The sequence below is a fragment of the Gracilinanus agilis genome, chromosome 3 (genome assembly GCF_016433145.1).
Source record: "Gracilinanus agilis isolate LMUSP501 chromosome 3, AgileGrace, whole genome shotgun sequence".
Classification (NCBI taxonomy): Eukaryota; Metazoa; Chordata; class Mammalia; order Didelphimorphia; family Didelphidae; genus Gracilinanus; species Gracilinanus agilis.
This window is the reverse complement of record NC_058132.1, coordinates 389215085-389231472: the sequence shown is the minus strand read 5'-3', so window position 1 is coordinate 389231472 and position 16388 is coordinate 389215085. Positions and strand designations below refer to the sequence as shown.

The window sequence follows — 16388 nt, the reverse complement described above, 5'->3', positions numbered from 1 at the left end:
AGTTTATTTACAATTAGGAAGGTAGAAGGTAGGGAAATAGAGAAAGGGAGAGGGAAATAGAGAAAGGGAGAGACTAGCCCGGGTCTACCTGAGGCCAGGTGGAGAGAGGATTGAAAAGGTAATTAAACTAGACTACAAGCTGCAAGGCCTTAGCAATTAGGGAGGCAAGAAGCCTACTTAAGGTAGAGAGTCTGGAAATGCCAAGGTAGATCAAGGAAGTCAGCCTAACTTACCCATGTGACCATTCAGAGTAGAAGCAGCCTGATGTCTCAGCCGAGATCCTTCAGCACCAAGTTCAAAGGGGGAACTGCCCCAACAGGAAGTAACCAACATACTTGAAGAGATAGTGTCTTTCATCACTTCCTGTGGGTCTACCTCTAATTCAAGTGGACAAATGGCAGCCTCTACACTTTTTTGGACTGCCCAAAGGGCAGTCTCTTGTTCTTGATTTGTTACTTATTGTCACATGTGGGTAACTCATCTCCCCTCCCACTAAGGGAGGTAGGGATGACAGTATCTTTGATGGCTAGAATTTTAACAATGAATGGGCTTGAGCTAATTCTATTTACACACAGGTCAGGAGGTGAAGGTCCACAAGTATAATGGAAAAGAATCCTTGCCTCCTTCATTTATTAGCCAAATTCTGTTTTTTTTTTAAAAAAAGGACTTTCTTTGGGATTCCTAAGGACAAAGAAAATGCAAACAGCAGTAGATTGGTTAGACTCTCTGACCTAGATAACGGACATAGTGATTTTCTCTAGTATACAGGAATTGGGGCCTTTCTACTCCAGGGCCCTGATATGAAAATTAATACACCTGTCTTACACAAAGAGATTACCTCCCAAGACTCACCACTCCACTTGCACAAGTGATCTCTATTCTATAGTGTTTTCCTCCAACAGAATGTTTCTACCATTCCCACTACCTCTTATTTTCAATCTCTCCCTGTCTACTGTCTCTTTCCCCCATATCTTCATATTCATAAACATGCTTGTCTCTTCCTCATCCTCAAAAACTTTGTCACCTCCCACTCTTTTCTTAACCCCTTATTCCTCTGACTCTGCTTTTTCCAAAGTTATCAGTGATTTTAGTTGCTAAGTACAAAGATCCTTTCTTAATCCTCATTTTCCTTTACCTATCTGCAGCTTTTGACATTGTTGATAACCCTCTTTTCCTGAATAATTTCCTCTTTATAGGTTTTTGCAACACTATTTTCTCCTGGTTCTCCTCCTGTCTATCTCAGTTCTTTTTGCTGAATCTGTATCCAGGTAACATCATCCAACCATAGGAGTGTCCTGGGTTGTTAAAGCCTGTTGATTTCATCCTGGCAACATCTCTCCAAAATAACCCCTTCTCTCTTCTGATACTGCTACCACCCTGTGGAGGACCCTAATCTCATTTTTGGACTATTTTAATAGTCTGCTGATGGATCTGCCTGCCACAAGTCTCTCCCTTTTCCAAACTATCCTCCATTTAGCTGCCAATATGATTTTCTTAAAACATTTGTCTTTATTCAACAAAATTCCCAGTAGAGTGGCTCCCTATCACCTCCAGGACCAAATATAAAATCTTTATTTGGGTTTCAAAGTCCTTCATAACCAACACTCTACTCCACACATTTTCACCCCCTCTCTCCATACACATATAATTTCTTTTAGTCTTATTTCCCAGAGTATACTCTTCAGTGCAGTGATATTGATCAACTTGTTTGCTTAAATATTCTATTTCTTAGCTCCTAGAATTTTCTTTGCCTGTCCCATATTGGGAATGTTCTCCCTCCTGATCTTTGCCAACTGACCTCTCTGACTTCCTTTGAGTCCTAAATGAAATTCCAACTTCTACAGGAAGTCATTCCCAATCCCTCTGAATTCTAATGACTTCTTTGAATTATTTCCTGTTTATTCTGTATACAGTTTATTTGTACAGATTTGTCTGTTATCTCTCTCATTAGATAGAAAGCTCCTTGAGGGCAGGAGCTCATTTTTGCTTCTATATATCCTTACCACTTACCACAGTACCTGGAATATAGTATATGCTTAATAAATGTTTACTGATTGATTATTGATTGATTAATCAATGTAAACACATGTGTTATATCACTATTAAGACAATTCAAACTCAAAATTAAATTTTGACCTTTTATACAATTTCTGCTTCCTGAGACAATTTCTATTTTTAAGTTGGAGAGAAATAATTCTTACAGTCAAGGTTCTCTAGTTTTAGGCAAGACTGAAAGACTGACAAGTATTTATGGCAAAATTGCTTTGGAGATTTTTCCCACCCTTCTTGGAGTTACTGAAGAGATGGGGGGGGGAACCTTTTAAATAGGCTTCAGATGAGTACCTTTTGCTGAATAGATATTAACCCAGAATCTCAGAAATGACAAAATATGTATTTCCATCCTTACCATTCATTCACAAAACCAAAAATCCATTGAATATGCTCTAACTTTAGATGAATGGATACCAAATTTATAATATTCAGCTAATCAGGAGTCCCTGGGGAGAAAATTATAAAATTATGGAATTCTCAGAGGAGGCCAAAATAATTAAAATTTAGCTCATAAACTGGACCCCTAGAGTGATCCACCGTCCTTTGCTAAGAAGAAGAATGAAGACATTTGTGTCAATGGGTCTCAGAATTGGGCCCTTGTATACTGAAACCTCTTTTTCCAAATTGGAAGTCATCAGGTGCTACTGAAATTGTCTTCATCCCAGACTAGTTAAGTGACTGATAATTTATGCAAACAAGGGCTTCTACTGACATGTCATTATGACCTATAACCTAGACAATGCACAGATAGGAACGGGGACATGCACAATCACCTCTTCCTATGTCTGGAAGACTTAGTCTCTTTCTTTCAATTGGCAAAATTAGTCAGATGGTCAAATAGAGCAAATTCACAGGGCAACTCTATTACAAGATTGGGAAGAGGACTTATTACAAGGGTTCAAAAAGTCTTTGACTTATATTGAGTAAGTTATTGTTTGGACATGGATATCATTCAAAGTTGAGCAGACCTGGACCACACTGACCTCCTATTTAAGAGACCTGAAATTTTAATTCATGTGTCTGTTTAAGTTGCAAAGAAAAATATTGATACCATACTCTCAATCTTAGGTACAAATTTGCCAGAAACAATTTTTAAAAATTAATCTAACATTCCAAATCCAAACATTTCTAACTTAGAGGAAGTTCTATAGTAACATAGTCTTTTCTCCACTCCGTGAAATCCTTCTCACACAAGGCAATTTGAAGTAACATATGAATCTTAAATAAGATATGACAAAATTCAGTTTAGGGTTAACATGCTATGCCATCTTCTCCTAAAACTACTAAATTCTTTCTTTGATTCCTTTGAGGGTCTACTGGAATGATAAAAAAGGACTACCTTGCTGAGCAATAGTCAAATAGTTTCTAATATGCTTTTAATACCCCAAATCTATCAGTCTTCTGAACTTTAAATTTCAATATCTTTGTTGAGAGTACCATTATTCTTCTGAAGAGTTGTGAATTATTCTTTGACGCCTCCTTCTCCTTCATCCTATACACCAGGTCAGCTGCCAGGTCATGTTCACCTGCACAACCTCCCTTGTTCAAATCTACTTTTCTCCTCTCTCAAGGCTACCACTCTGATTTAGGCCTTTCTCACTTCCTAGAATTGGCCTTCTACTTGGTTTTCTAGTTTCAGGTCTCCCATCTAGATCATCTGTCTTCTATTCAACTACAAAAAGTAATATTAAACATATATTAAAACTCTCCAAACAATGGAGAGAATTACAAAAAATAAAATGGACAATTTTGATTACCATAAAAAAAGTTTTTGGTCAGACAAAAATTAGGAGGGAAACAGATGACTTGGGGTAGGGGATCTTTACAGCAAGTTTACTAATAAAATTCTTACCAGGAATCCTTGAAGTTCTTTATTGCATTAAAGATATATTTTCACTTCCATAAGATTATATCTAGTTTGGCAGAGAAAGTTATTTTTAGTTGAAAACCTATATTGTTTGCCCTTTGGAACATGGTATTCTAAGCATTCAAGTTCTTTATGGCTGTTGCTAAATTTAGACTGCTAAATCTTGTCTCAGCTTGACTTTAGTTCTTGACACTGGAATTCATTCCGTTTGCCGAATTTTTATCATATTATTATTTTTTGACTATTATTACTCTATTAAATTAACTATTCAAATTTTTTTTTGGGGGGGAAACTCTGGATTTGGGCTATTATGTTCCTTGGAGTTTTCATTTTGTGATTTCTTCCAGGAGGTGACTAGTGGATTTTTTTCCATTGCACTTTGCCCTTTAGTTTTAAGATTGCTGGGAAATTTTCTTTTATAATTTCTTGAATTGTTTAATTTGTGGCTTTCAAGTATCCCATTAATTCTTAAGTTATTTCTCTTTTAAATGTCTCTCAGGTTGGTCATTTTTGTTATAGCTTACATTTCATCCTCTTTTTTTTAGGCTTTTGATGTTTTTACAAAATTTCTTGTTGTCTCATGAAGTGTCTTCTATTTGGTTCTCTCTAATTTTTGAGGAGTTTTTTACATAAGGTTTTTTTTAACCTTTGCCAAGTTGTTAATTCTCTTTCCAGTTCTTTCTCCCCAAACTCTCATTTATTTTTCCAGTTTTTCTTAGTTCCTTTATTTCATTTGCAAAACATTTAAATGAACTCCTGCTTTATCTCCTTGAATAACTCTACTTGAGTTTTCTTTTGAGGCTTTGCTTTTAGATTTAGCAGTGAGTAAGTTCAAAAACAAGCAGTAGCTATGGGTCTCTAACCTCAGGAGAAGTAACATTCAGTAACATTCTCCAACTTAATCTGAAGCATGAAACACAATAAATGAGGGAAGAATGGAAAGCCTAAGTCAGGAAATAGATTGTTTGCTCATTCTGCCACAATCTATTTCCTAACCTGAGATTTCCATTTGGGCAAGGTTCTATGCTCTTCTGCAGGGAATATCTAAGAGCAGTCTGGGATTTCTTCCCTCATTTATCCTGTTTTAGGCTAAATTACAAAGCCTAAGATTATATCTCATTGTGGAAGGCAACTGGTAGGCAAAGGTCCCCTTCTCAGACTGCCCTGGTTCTATGATTTAGATCTGGTGGTAGCTGCAACACTGCCAGGTGGTACCTCTTCAAAGTATCCTGTATAAGGTTGGTCACCTCTGTGTGAATCTGGGATTATTTCTTGCCTTTGGGAATAGTCTATTCCTGGGCTGTAATGCTCCACATGGTAGTTTCTGGCTAGGCTTAGTTGGTCCCTAGTTTCTGCAGACCTATCTCCCTTTGCTAACTTGGTCTGGAAAAATTATGATTTGTTTTCCCTTGGCTCTCCCAATCAGGATTGTCTGTTATATTTCATTATCCATGTGGAAGAGTTTTAGAAAAGACCTCTGCTGTATTACTTCTTGATATTCTGCCGTCTTAGTTTTGTCTTCTAGGGCTTTTTTTACAATGATTTTAAAATGATCTCTCATCGATTTTCCCCAGCAGTTGTTTTTGATATCAGATCTTACATATTTTTCCAACATCTTGATATTGTTCTAATATACACACATATATGTAATTTTTGCTATCTTGTATAGCCATTGATTTGTTTGGTCTATTCTAGTTTTCCGGGAATTTGTTACCTGAGTAGCTTTTACTACTTTCTATTTCTAAGTCATTTAGTAGATATTTCTAAGTTGTCTAATCTCCTTTTTTATACTTGCAGCAGGCACTTTAATTTTTAAAAATCTCTTGATTCATTCCTTGCAGATATTCATATAATCCTTGTAAAATTTTATTTTTTCTGTTATCAATCCATACAATTTTTATGGAGTACAACTTTTTTTTCTCTTGGAGGATTTTCTAGATCTACAATATATATTTTTTGGTCTATACTACATGGCATTTTCTTTGATTTACTCTTTACCATCATCTACTCTTTTACTCTCTATCATAATTTACTCTTTACCATTTCATCTCTTTACCTTTAGTTTCTGAACTGGGACTTTGGACTTAGGTCTTGCTCTTCTTTTTGCTATACTTTTGAATGACTGGGATATTTGGTTCTCGTTAGAATTGCTCCAGGTGTCCTTGTTCCCGTATTCTTGTGCTGACCTTCATCTAGGGCTACCTCCTTTCCTATCTTTTGAGGTTAAAAGATTTTGAATGTTCAAGGTCCTCTAGGATGTTTCAGGAGAGAGTTTTAGGAATGTCAGAGCCCTTATGCAGATTGTTTTTAGATATGAACTAGTACTGTCCTAGTCTTTTCTTGAAAAATACCCCAATTTTTCTCTTGAGTTTTCAAGGAGTCCACCTTGGTATTTTCTAATCATGATGAGTCTTTGGAGATATGGTGGTGGAGGTAAGTGAAGGAGAAGAGTTTGGCTCTTGCCGCCTCTGGGCTCTGAATCTTATTGGCTACATATACATCTCTGGCTGATATTTGGGTAAAATGGAAGTCTGGACTTGTTTGCTTGTGTTGGTGCTGGTTTTGCTGGTAGTTCCTTTTCCTATCAGTGCACTGACTTTTTTTCTGCAGCTCAAGGATCTTACTCTATCTAGTTCCTTAATAGTTTTTCCTAGTCAATATTCAGTGTGGTACAAAGGAGGACTGGATTGTCAGGACTTTTTAGTATATCTTAGGACAGAGGGCTAGAGACTTCAGAGCTCTTATACAGATGTCTGAGACCCTGGTCATTTATACTTTCTGGGGTTCAGCAGCAATATTCATAGGAATGTCCTTATTACCTTCATTAGCCACTTTGTGCTTTAGTTCTGTGACCAATCCAAGACTCAGTGACTTTTTTCTCAGGGGTATATAGGGTACCTCTTTAGACAATCATTCTATGATACATTGTGCTGGGGAGACTATGTCTCAGTATCTTTTTTTTTAAACCCTTACCTTCTGTCAATATCAATTCTAAGGCAGAACAAAGAGTGGCAGGGTCTAGGCAAAAAGGGTTAAGTGAGTTGCCCAGGGCCACACAATTAGGAAGTGTCTGAGTCCAGATTTGAACTCAGGTCCTTGACTCCAGGCCTGATGTTCTCTATCCATTGTGCTATCTATTTACCCTGTAGTATCTTTTTTGGGGGGTGGTATATGTTTCTGGTTAGTCAGCTGTTCAAATCTATTCACGGACAAGATTATACCATCCACAAAGGTTTTAATTTGTCCACGCGGTTCCTTATCTTCACAGAGAGTTTTAGTGATCCATTTATAAGAACTGTCTTCAATATCATCTGAAAGAGAATTTTTGTATGGATCCCAGGTAAAATACATTTATGTTTATAAAAATTTACAATAAAACCCCCCAAACAGATTTAATCTTGTTTGCCTTCTAGTAATTTTCCTGTATCTCTCTAGATCTTTTAGAGTAACTTGTAATATTTCTAAATTGTTAATTTAATTGCTCCTATTTTTATGCTCAGGGCCAAATCCTACAATTTCAATTCCTCTGAGGGTTTCTATATTAATTACTACATTTCTAAACTTTTGCCTTGCACTGTTCAAAATCAAAGTAGAATTTTGCTTAGTAAAGCAGTTGTATTAATGTGAAGAAGCACACAAACAGTGTGACCAAGAGGGATTAGAGCAGTGGTTCCCAATTTTTTTTGGCCTACCGCCTCCTTTCCAGAAAAAATATTACTTAGTGCCCCCTGGAAATTATGAAACTGTTTTGTTTCATAATTTATATGAACTCATAAAATATATGAACTCAGAATAGAATGTAATACAAAAAAAGTGTGGCCATCACTGCTTCCCTGGATCGCTGAAGCACCCACCAGGGGGCGGTAGCACCCACTTTGGGGATCACTGGATTAGAGTCTACTATTTGAATGAAGAGAGAAATGAAAAATTAAAATTTGCTATGACTCTACCTCTACTCTCAGGACACTTTTCTAATTTTTTTCTTCAAATTTTTAACCAGGCTGTGCATCTTACCCAGATAAAATTTCATTTTCAATACCTGTTCTGTTGTACAGTTTAAAAAGTCACCAGTAATTGGATTACACTGAATAACCAACAAGGATAGACTCGATACCATATATATTTAACTAATGGGACAGTTAATACATAACACAAGAATAATGATTAATATAGTGATCAATGAAAATACATTGGTAGAGTCATAATGGATTTAGAATTCTATTAAAAAAGCTAAATTGGTTAGAAGTAGTAGAAGTACTCAAGATGTAAAAGCAAACAATAAATACAAGACTGGGAAGGAAATATTTATAGCAAAGAAAAATAAAATTAAAAATAACATTATAACATTAATCTAAAAGAAAATTTCCTTAAGTTAAATAGAACCCCTATAAACTGTATAGATACGTTTCAGACAGATGAACATGCTTAGAACAAGCTATAGGCTTAGAAGTCACTTATGTCCACATACAGCCTCTGAAGGGACATAGCAGCAGTAACTACTTAGACTGCACTATCTATTCCAGTCATCGGATGGCACTCCAAGCTCAATCTTCATCAGCTCACTTTTACTGTACAGAATTTCTCAGGTTCCACTAGAGGGCCAGGAAAAATGTTCATTGCTGATTTAGGAGTCCAGTCTCTTTTCCCAAACAGTGTGACACAGAGGGATTAGAGTCTATTATTTGAATGAAGAGAGAAATGAAAAATTAAAAGTTGCTATGACTCAACCTGTACTTCCAAGACACATTTCTAATTTTTTTTTAAATTTTTAACCAGACTGCGCATCTTACCCAGATGAAATTTCATTTTCAATACCTGTTCTGTTGTACAATTTTAAAATACCTTTTTTTTTTTTTAAAGAAAAAGCTGCTGTGGCTTCAATAGATATTATAAATTTGAGCAATTAGACCTCTGTCAGAGGTTTTTTGTTGTAAAGATTTTTTTCTCAATTGGTTGTTTCCCTTCTAATTTTGGTGCATTGGTTTTGTTTGTACAAAACCTTTTTAATTTAATGTAATCAAAATTATTTATTTTACATTTTGTACTTTTTTCTAACTCTTGCTTGGTCTTTCCTTTTCCAAAGATACTCTATGCTCACCTAATTTACTTATAGTTTCCTTCTTTATATTTAAGTCATTCATCCATTCTCAATTTATTTTGGTGTAGGGTGTGAGATGTTGTTCTAAACCTAATCTCTCCCATATTGTTTTCCAATTCTTCTAGCAGTTTTTGTCAAATAGTGAGTTTTTGACCCCAAAGCTGGAATCTTTGGGTTTATCAAACACTGTCTTGCTGAAGTCATTTACCCCAAGTCTATTCCACTGATCCTCCTTTCTGTCTCTTAGGTAGTATCACGTTGTTTTGATGACCACTGCTTTATAGTACAGTTTAAGATCCGGTACTGCCAGACCACCTTCTTTCACATTTTTTTTTTCATTATTTCCCATGATATTCTTGATCTTTTGTTCTTCCAAATGAACTTTTTATAATTTTTTCTAATTCAATAAAAAGTTTCTTCGTAGTTTAATAGTTTAATATACTAATAGTATATTAATTTGGGTAGGGTTGTCATTTTTATTATGTTAGCTTATTCTATCCATGAGCAATTAATGTTTTTCCAATTATATAGATCTAGTTTTAATTGTGTGGGAAGTGTTTTGTAGTTGTGTTCATATAATTCCTGTGTTTTTCTTGGCAAATAAATTCCTAAATATTTTATATTATCCAGGATGATTTTAAATGGAATTTCTCTTTCTAGCTCTTGCTGCTGAGATGTGTTGGAAATATATAGAAACGATGATGATTTATGTGAGTTTATTTTGTATCCTGCAATTCTGCTAAAGTGGTTGATTATTTCTATTAACTTTTTAGTTCATTCTCTAGGATTTTTTAAGTACACCATCATATCATCTGCAAAGAGCAATAGCTTAGTCTCCTCATTGCCTATTTTAATACTTCATTTTCTTTTTCTTCTCTGATTGCTATTGCTAGCGTTTCTAGTATAATGCTAAATAATAGAGGTGATAATGGCTATCCTTGTTTCACTACTGATCTTACTGGGAAGGCTTCTAATTTATCCCTAATATATTCTTGTATAAGGGCAGCTAGGTGGCTCAGAGGTTAGAGACTCGGGCCTAAAGATCAAGGTCCTGGGTTCAGATCTGGCCTCACACATCAGTTGCCTATCTTGCCTATCTAAACTATCTGTTCTTCTGCTTTGGAATTTGAGACAGAAGGTGAGGGTTTATATATGTGTGCTTGAATATGTATTCTTATAGGTAATTTAAAAATTGAAATTTATTTAAAATGTTTATTAAAATTTTTATTAAACATTGCCAATTTTAGTTAAATTCAAAATTTGCAACATTTCAATTTCTCTATAAACTATTTTGTATAATGTCTTTAAGTGGGAATTTTTCATTGTTTTTTTCTTCCAAAGTGTTTTAGTAGAAACCAGAGTCTTGAGTAGCCCATTTGGGAGCCTCTGATGTATTTTGATTAAGTTTTCAATATTCAAGGCCAATATCTGGTTTTGAAAAAAAAGAAATATTTTTGTTTTTTTTCAATCACTTGCTGTTAGGGTAAGACTATATTGTTACCCATAACCATATGGTCCAATTTGGAATCAGCTTTGGCATGAAGCCTGAGATTTCTAATCAAATTGACATCCTATCTTTCAGCTTCTTCAGGAGTAATGTTCAACTATATGCTGATAAACTGATGGATGGGACAGAAAGTCTCATTTATGAAGAGTGAAGCATTTTCAATGAAATCAAGGCAAGCCACTAGGAAAAAGTCACTGATGAACATTTTTATAACATGCCCTAGGTACTATCAAAATAAAAGTTTGAAAGCATTCAACAAATTTTATTTTGGTGTCTTTATGTGTAGGGCTTTTGCTGAATAACCCTAGACTAAGTCTTTTAATACCTATCTTCATTTTTTAACATCTTTGTAATGGCTACGGTTGCCAAATAGTAGAGATTACGTGGACCCAATTTGAATTTCATTAAGATATTATGGCTGGTAAAGAGATTGTTAATGTCTCAATCTTTTGCATGGTTGAAGAATACAAATAAAGACCTATGAAATTAGCATTGTTCTTTTGCTGAAAGGACTGGAAAACTGACATAATTATTATCTATGGTCTTTTAATCTGGTAAGGTCTTCCATGGCAGCATCCTAATTCTGCATTAAAATTTCAGATCCTAGTTTTCCCTGTAGTCATTTTAATCAGTTGAGGGGACCAACACTCTAAAAAAAAGAGATAGTAGAATTTTGCATACTTAGAAAGTGTACCTAAATATTTTTTTGCAAAAAATCATGTTTCTAGGTAGTCAAATAGCATCTAATCAGTTCCTGGTAGATTGCTTCTGCCTTATCATCTTTGGATCTTTAAACATCTTGATTGGTTGTTTCTGTCTACAGCTGTTTTAGTTATGCAACAACAGTTTTTTTTTTTACATGAAGCATGAGGAATATCACTAGAATAAAAGTTTTTATACACATTCATTGTAAAGTTGACCATGTTTGTGTCTTCTAGAAGATCCAATTTTTCTTGAAATAATTCCTTTCGATTATATTTCTCTTTGAGAGAAATTATTTTGCTCTGGGGGTCTGTGCCATACAGCTGCTGCTTGCTTCTGAATGTTTCCTTTCAATGAACTCTTAAACAATTCTGGGTATCATTCTTGGGGAGAATGAACCAATGCAGAGCGAAGTGAAGAGAACTTTGTATTATTACATATAACTCCAAACCAATTGTTTTGGGAAAGGATTCCTTTAGAATTCCAATAGATTGTCACATTTATAGAATCAAGTTTTCATATAACACAAATACTAGGCAAAGTATATAGGCTATATATCCGAATTCATAGTGTAGTTCTGAATTCTCCTGAAGAAAATAAATTTTTCTGAGTTTACTTTTTTCACAACATTAAGAAAATAAACATTATAACATTAAATTCATTGTTTCATTTGGAACCTCAATTAAATATTGAAGCTACATTCTGATCCTAATCCAGTTAGCCATGAAGTACCATTTCTAGATAGTCTTGTTCCAGTTCACTTAGATTTTCCCCCTACCTTTCTCAGGCTGTTTCCCTTCTATGATGTCAAAGTTTCCTTCTAGCTTTAAATTTATGATGTGAACCATTTTTCTAATTGTCTATGGTAGACTAACCAGATACTTGACAGGCTTCTTCTATTCACATACAATGTTGCTGTCCTTTCCTTTCTCTCTCTTAGGACAAAAATCTGCTCAGAGTCCCCTGAAACTCCCTTTCCCTGGGGAATCCATTTGTGGGAGCTCTTTCAGAGTTACCCTTCTCATGACATAACACCTGAGGACTTCAGGTTTTGAAGGCCACTTCAGGAGAAGGATTTATTTTATCTTCCAATGCAAGATTTTGGGTAAACAATTTAGCATTTGTGTTTAACAATGAATAAAGTTTATAAAATTACCTATGTTTTAAGAGGCAAGGGCAGGGTGACTTTATATGATGTTGTCAAATAGTTTAGTATCCACCTCCAAAACACTATTCTTATGACTTTGGAATGAAGTTGATCATGATTGTTGAAGACTATGTCAGCACTTTGTAAGCTCTGCTGAGTATTCATTGGGCGATGGAGTATTATGCTCCAAACAACTTGGCTAACTTTGGAAGTCTGCTCCTATGGCATTGAACTTTTTCAGCTTTCAAAGACCACTTATCAAGTAGTAGAGATTTTTCAGTCTGTATCTCTTCAAGTTGAGAAGATGTATCCATAATATCATGGAACCCTTAAGTATTTTCTTTATGTCTAATGTGCATATGAGTGCAGTCATCCTTTTTCTCTACAAAGGCTAATAATGTAGCTTACTTATATTTAAGTTCTGTGTTTTGAAATAAAAGTATCAGGTGAAATTATTGAACTGGACAGCATCAATTTAACACATGTAAATATATCAAAGATAACTGCTTTTGAAAGCATCCACGATAATGGGCAGCATTTGTATTTTCCAATATGTGTTTTTTTTTCTTGGAAAGACTGCTATATCTTCTTCATTGAAATTTTCATTCAATATAACATGCTAAGGGGGGTATATTATGATTACAATTCTCTGGAGACTGTATATTAATTCATAGTTATTTATTAGATAAGAAAAGCAAGAGAGAGAAAAGGCACATAATCACTTGGTCAGTGGCTTAGCTAATCTGAGTTTGCCACTCACCTCATGTCTCTTTTTGCTAGCTGAGAGAGAGAAAGAGTGAGTGAGTGAGTTGCTTTCTCAATCCCTAAATTATAGCCCTGGAGACATTACTTTTCCTATGTCTCTCTGGTGGGACAGACTTGATTTCAGTCTGTTTCAGAGGCCAGTCTTCTGGATGCCAGGAGTCATGTGGGACCAGAGGTAAGCATCTTCCAGAACAGCAGGGAGCCTTGAGGCCTCTGATGCCCTCCCATAATATGCTGCATGCCCAATCAAAGGATTTGGGAGAGACAGATGGATTTTCAAGACTTTTCTTTTAGAAAGGAAGGAGGGTACAATTTATATTTAATTCACACAATCCCTCCTCTGATTCTTTGGGGGAGAATAGTACATTAGTTCCCCAATGAATCATCCCATACATAATATCTATACTTTTCAGGATTGTCTCACCAGGGTGTGTAAGGATCCAAAGATATTATACATCCTCTGAAGGGTATAACTATAGTTGGGTGTTTCTTAACATGTTAAAAATGATTGGAGGTATTCCTCTTTTTTGGCACAAGAGTCTTCCAATCAAGATAAAATAATGGCATGTTCATTGTATCCAAAGGCTTACTCAGAATCTCATGAAGTAGTGTTTGATTTCTGGGAACATCATCTATTGCTGACATATTTTTAGTCCATCTAGATAATGATGGTCCTCACAACATCTTCTCCAGGAGAGCTGCTTTCTTGGTTCAGGTTATTGATGATATCATTCAATAAAATTGCTTTTAAAAAGTCTTAGTCTATGGATCTTTCAAGATAACTTCACAATCCCCCCTGAGGAGGATGAGATATTGCCCATAATCTAATAATATGTATATACATATTATATGTAAGCACATACATAACCTAACCTGATGATAATACACAAAAATGTTCCAATATGGTGAATATTCTTTTCCAAAAACAATAAATCTGGTAAAGGATGTATGGCTAGGTTGCCAACTTAAGAATGCATTAAATAAGTCACCCAAATAATATATGAATCACTTTTCCCAAAAATAATAGGAAAAAAATTACGAGTCTTTGATACATATTTAAGGACTAGTGAAGGTAATTTATATCCTACAAGTATGTAGATTAGACACAACAATATTGCATTTACCTACCTTCTGCCATGACTACAGAAAGTTGCCATGCCAAAGAAAAAAGGACAGATGTCTGATAAAAAGGGGAATGTGATCCCTTAGTCTGATTTTTATTCTATATAAGAGTGATAGGGATAGCAAGTTGGAGTCAGAGCCAAATAAGAATATTTTCATGTCTAGAAAGTTCATGCCTTACAGGTTAAGTCAGAAGAGGCCTACCTCAGAACTTTTGATGAACAGTTGCTCTTCCGACTCTCCCCAAGACAGTGCCCTCACTTTGGCACTGATATTTTTAGCTCCTACAGAGGTTGTTGACATCCATGATCATCGGGTTATCAGTCTGATCTTGTTAGCTTGTTAGTAGGCCTTTTGTAGTTTTCCTGGAATCTGACTCAAACATCAGTTATAGTCCCATAAGATTTAATAGCCATGGGCAGGTTTCAATAGTCTAAGCTTTGAGGTATGCAATGTTGTCAGGGCAGTTAGACATTATAAACTGACTATTTATTAACACATATCAGGTATAATAATTCCATAAACTGAAGTTTAAAGAAATCATATTTAAATCAAAAACATCATTTCTCAAACCCCATTAAATAATGTAACAGTTATATATATATATGTAACAGTTAAATATGCATATTTACATGTACATATTTATATAGATATAGATATAGATATAAAGTAAACCTATTATATCTTTAATATGGTAATGATTCTCAGTATGAATGTACATAAGTTTTTTTCTTGGTAAAAACTTGGCATAGACTTTAATGAAACAGCTAAGGCAGAGTCTGAAAAGGACAAAAATTCCTAGGATTTAAAAGTTCCATTTAGCTGCTGTTGCTAACAAACCTGTGCTCTGTAGTCATGAGAGGCTCCACCAGGCACTATCAGAAGTCGCAAGGTCTCTAATGTGATTTTTTGTGTCATTCAAAATTCTTTGAAGCTCATGGACATTTTTAACAATTTCATGTAACATTTATGTAAGAGTAATAAGTTTGATTATAATATAATATATATAAATGCACATATGTTATATTAATAAGAACACAGGCAAAAGCCACTGTAAGCATATCAAGGGCCAACCAATTTTGTATGACTGTCATTTTCAAGAAATTAATCTCCTCCTAGACATAGTTTTAGAAGTTCAATAGATGGCTTGAACTGTATTATCCTGAGCCAATTACTCTACCTCAACAGATATATTCCTAATAGAATCTATTACTGCCAACATCCCAAAAGTTATAGCAGGTCTGAAAAATCTCTGTGCTGCAGAGGAAGTGGCTACTGAATTGGGCCTAGATCTCTTGCTCTGTGAAAGTCATCAAGTGCCCCAATTCCTAGTCATAAACTTTTCTACTTGGCCAATAAAGTGATTATGCACTGACACCCGTAGAAGGGAAGAATAAGCTAAAGAGTTACTTAGAAATATCCAGGGGACACCAAAAATCACAGGAAATCTGTCTCTAACTGTGATGAGGCAGTAGCAGTTGTAAAGTATATGTATTTATGTGACTTATTCTTTCTGCTGTTGAGCTTTGTCTCAGCACAGATAAATGTTGTGGTAGGGGATAAAATAGCAAGGTTGACTTCACATGCACTTCATATTGTCACCTATATATCTGCTACTCAGTAGTCCCTTACCTCTTTTAACACACAAGTCAAAGGTGGATAAATGGTTAGTGGGAGTGGGGCTCCCAAAAATCTGAAAATTACCTTAGAAGACATGATAAAATCAACCAAGATTTGAAAATCTGTGAATGTCTCAAAGATCAATCATAGTGGTTATATCTACGTAGATGGGCTTTATCTGTCACTATCGATATCACATATAACAAAAGCAAAAGGAGCAAAAAGGCTCGTTTGGAAATATATGACTCTCATGAAGTACAGGTTGTGGCAAAGTCTCATTAACATGGACTGGAATTATTGCCCATGATAAAACAGAACTCCAATGGAGCTGGTGACAGACTCAACATCCATAATGTCCAATGTATGGAGTATGTCCTATTTGACTCTGGACCTTATTAATAGCATTACTTTTAGTCCATTCATTGGAGGAGGGCACAAAAGAGGAAAATGCAATATGGCTAAATGCAGACAACAGAATAATACCCAAATGAGGGTAGCATTTTTTTTT

The 16388-nt window shown here is 35.2% G+C and overlaps 1 pseudogene; it reads right to left on the bottom strand.

Annotated features, from left to right (window-relative positions):
* Nucleotides 1-10965: 10965 nt before the first annotated feature.
* LOC123241610 lies at nt 10966-13138 on the bottom strand (annotated as a pseudogene).
* Nucleotides 13139-16388: the final 3250 nt, after the last annotated feature.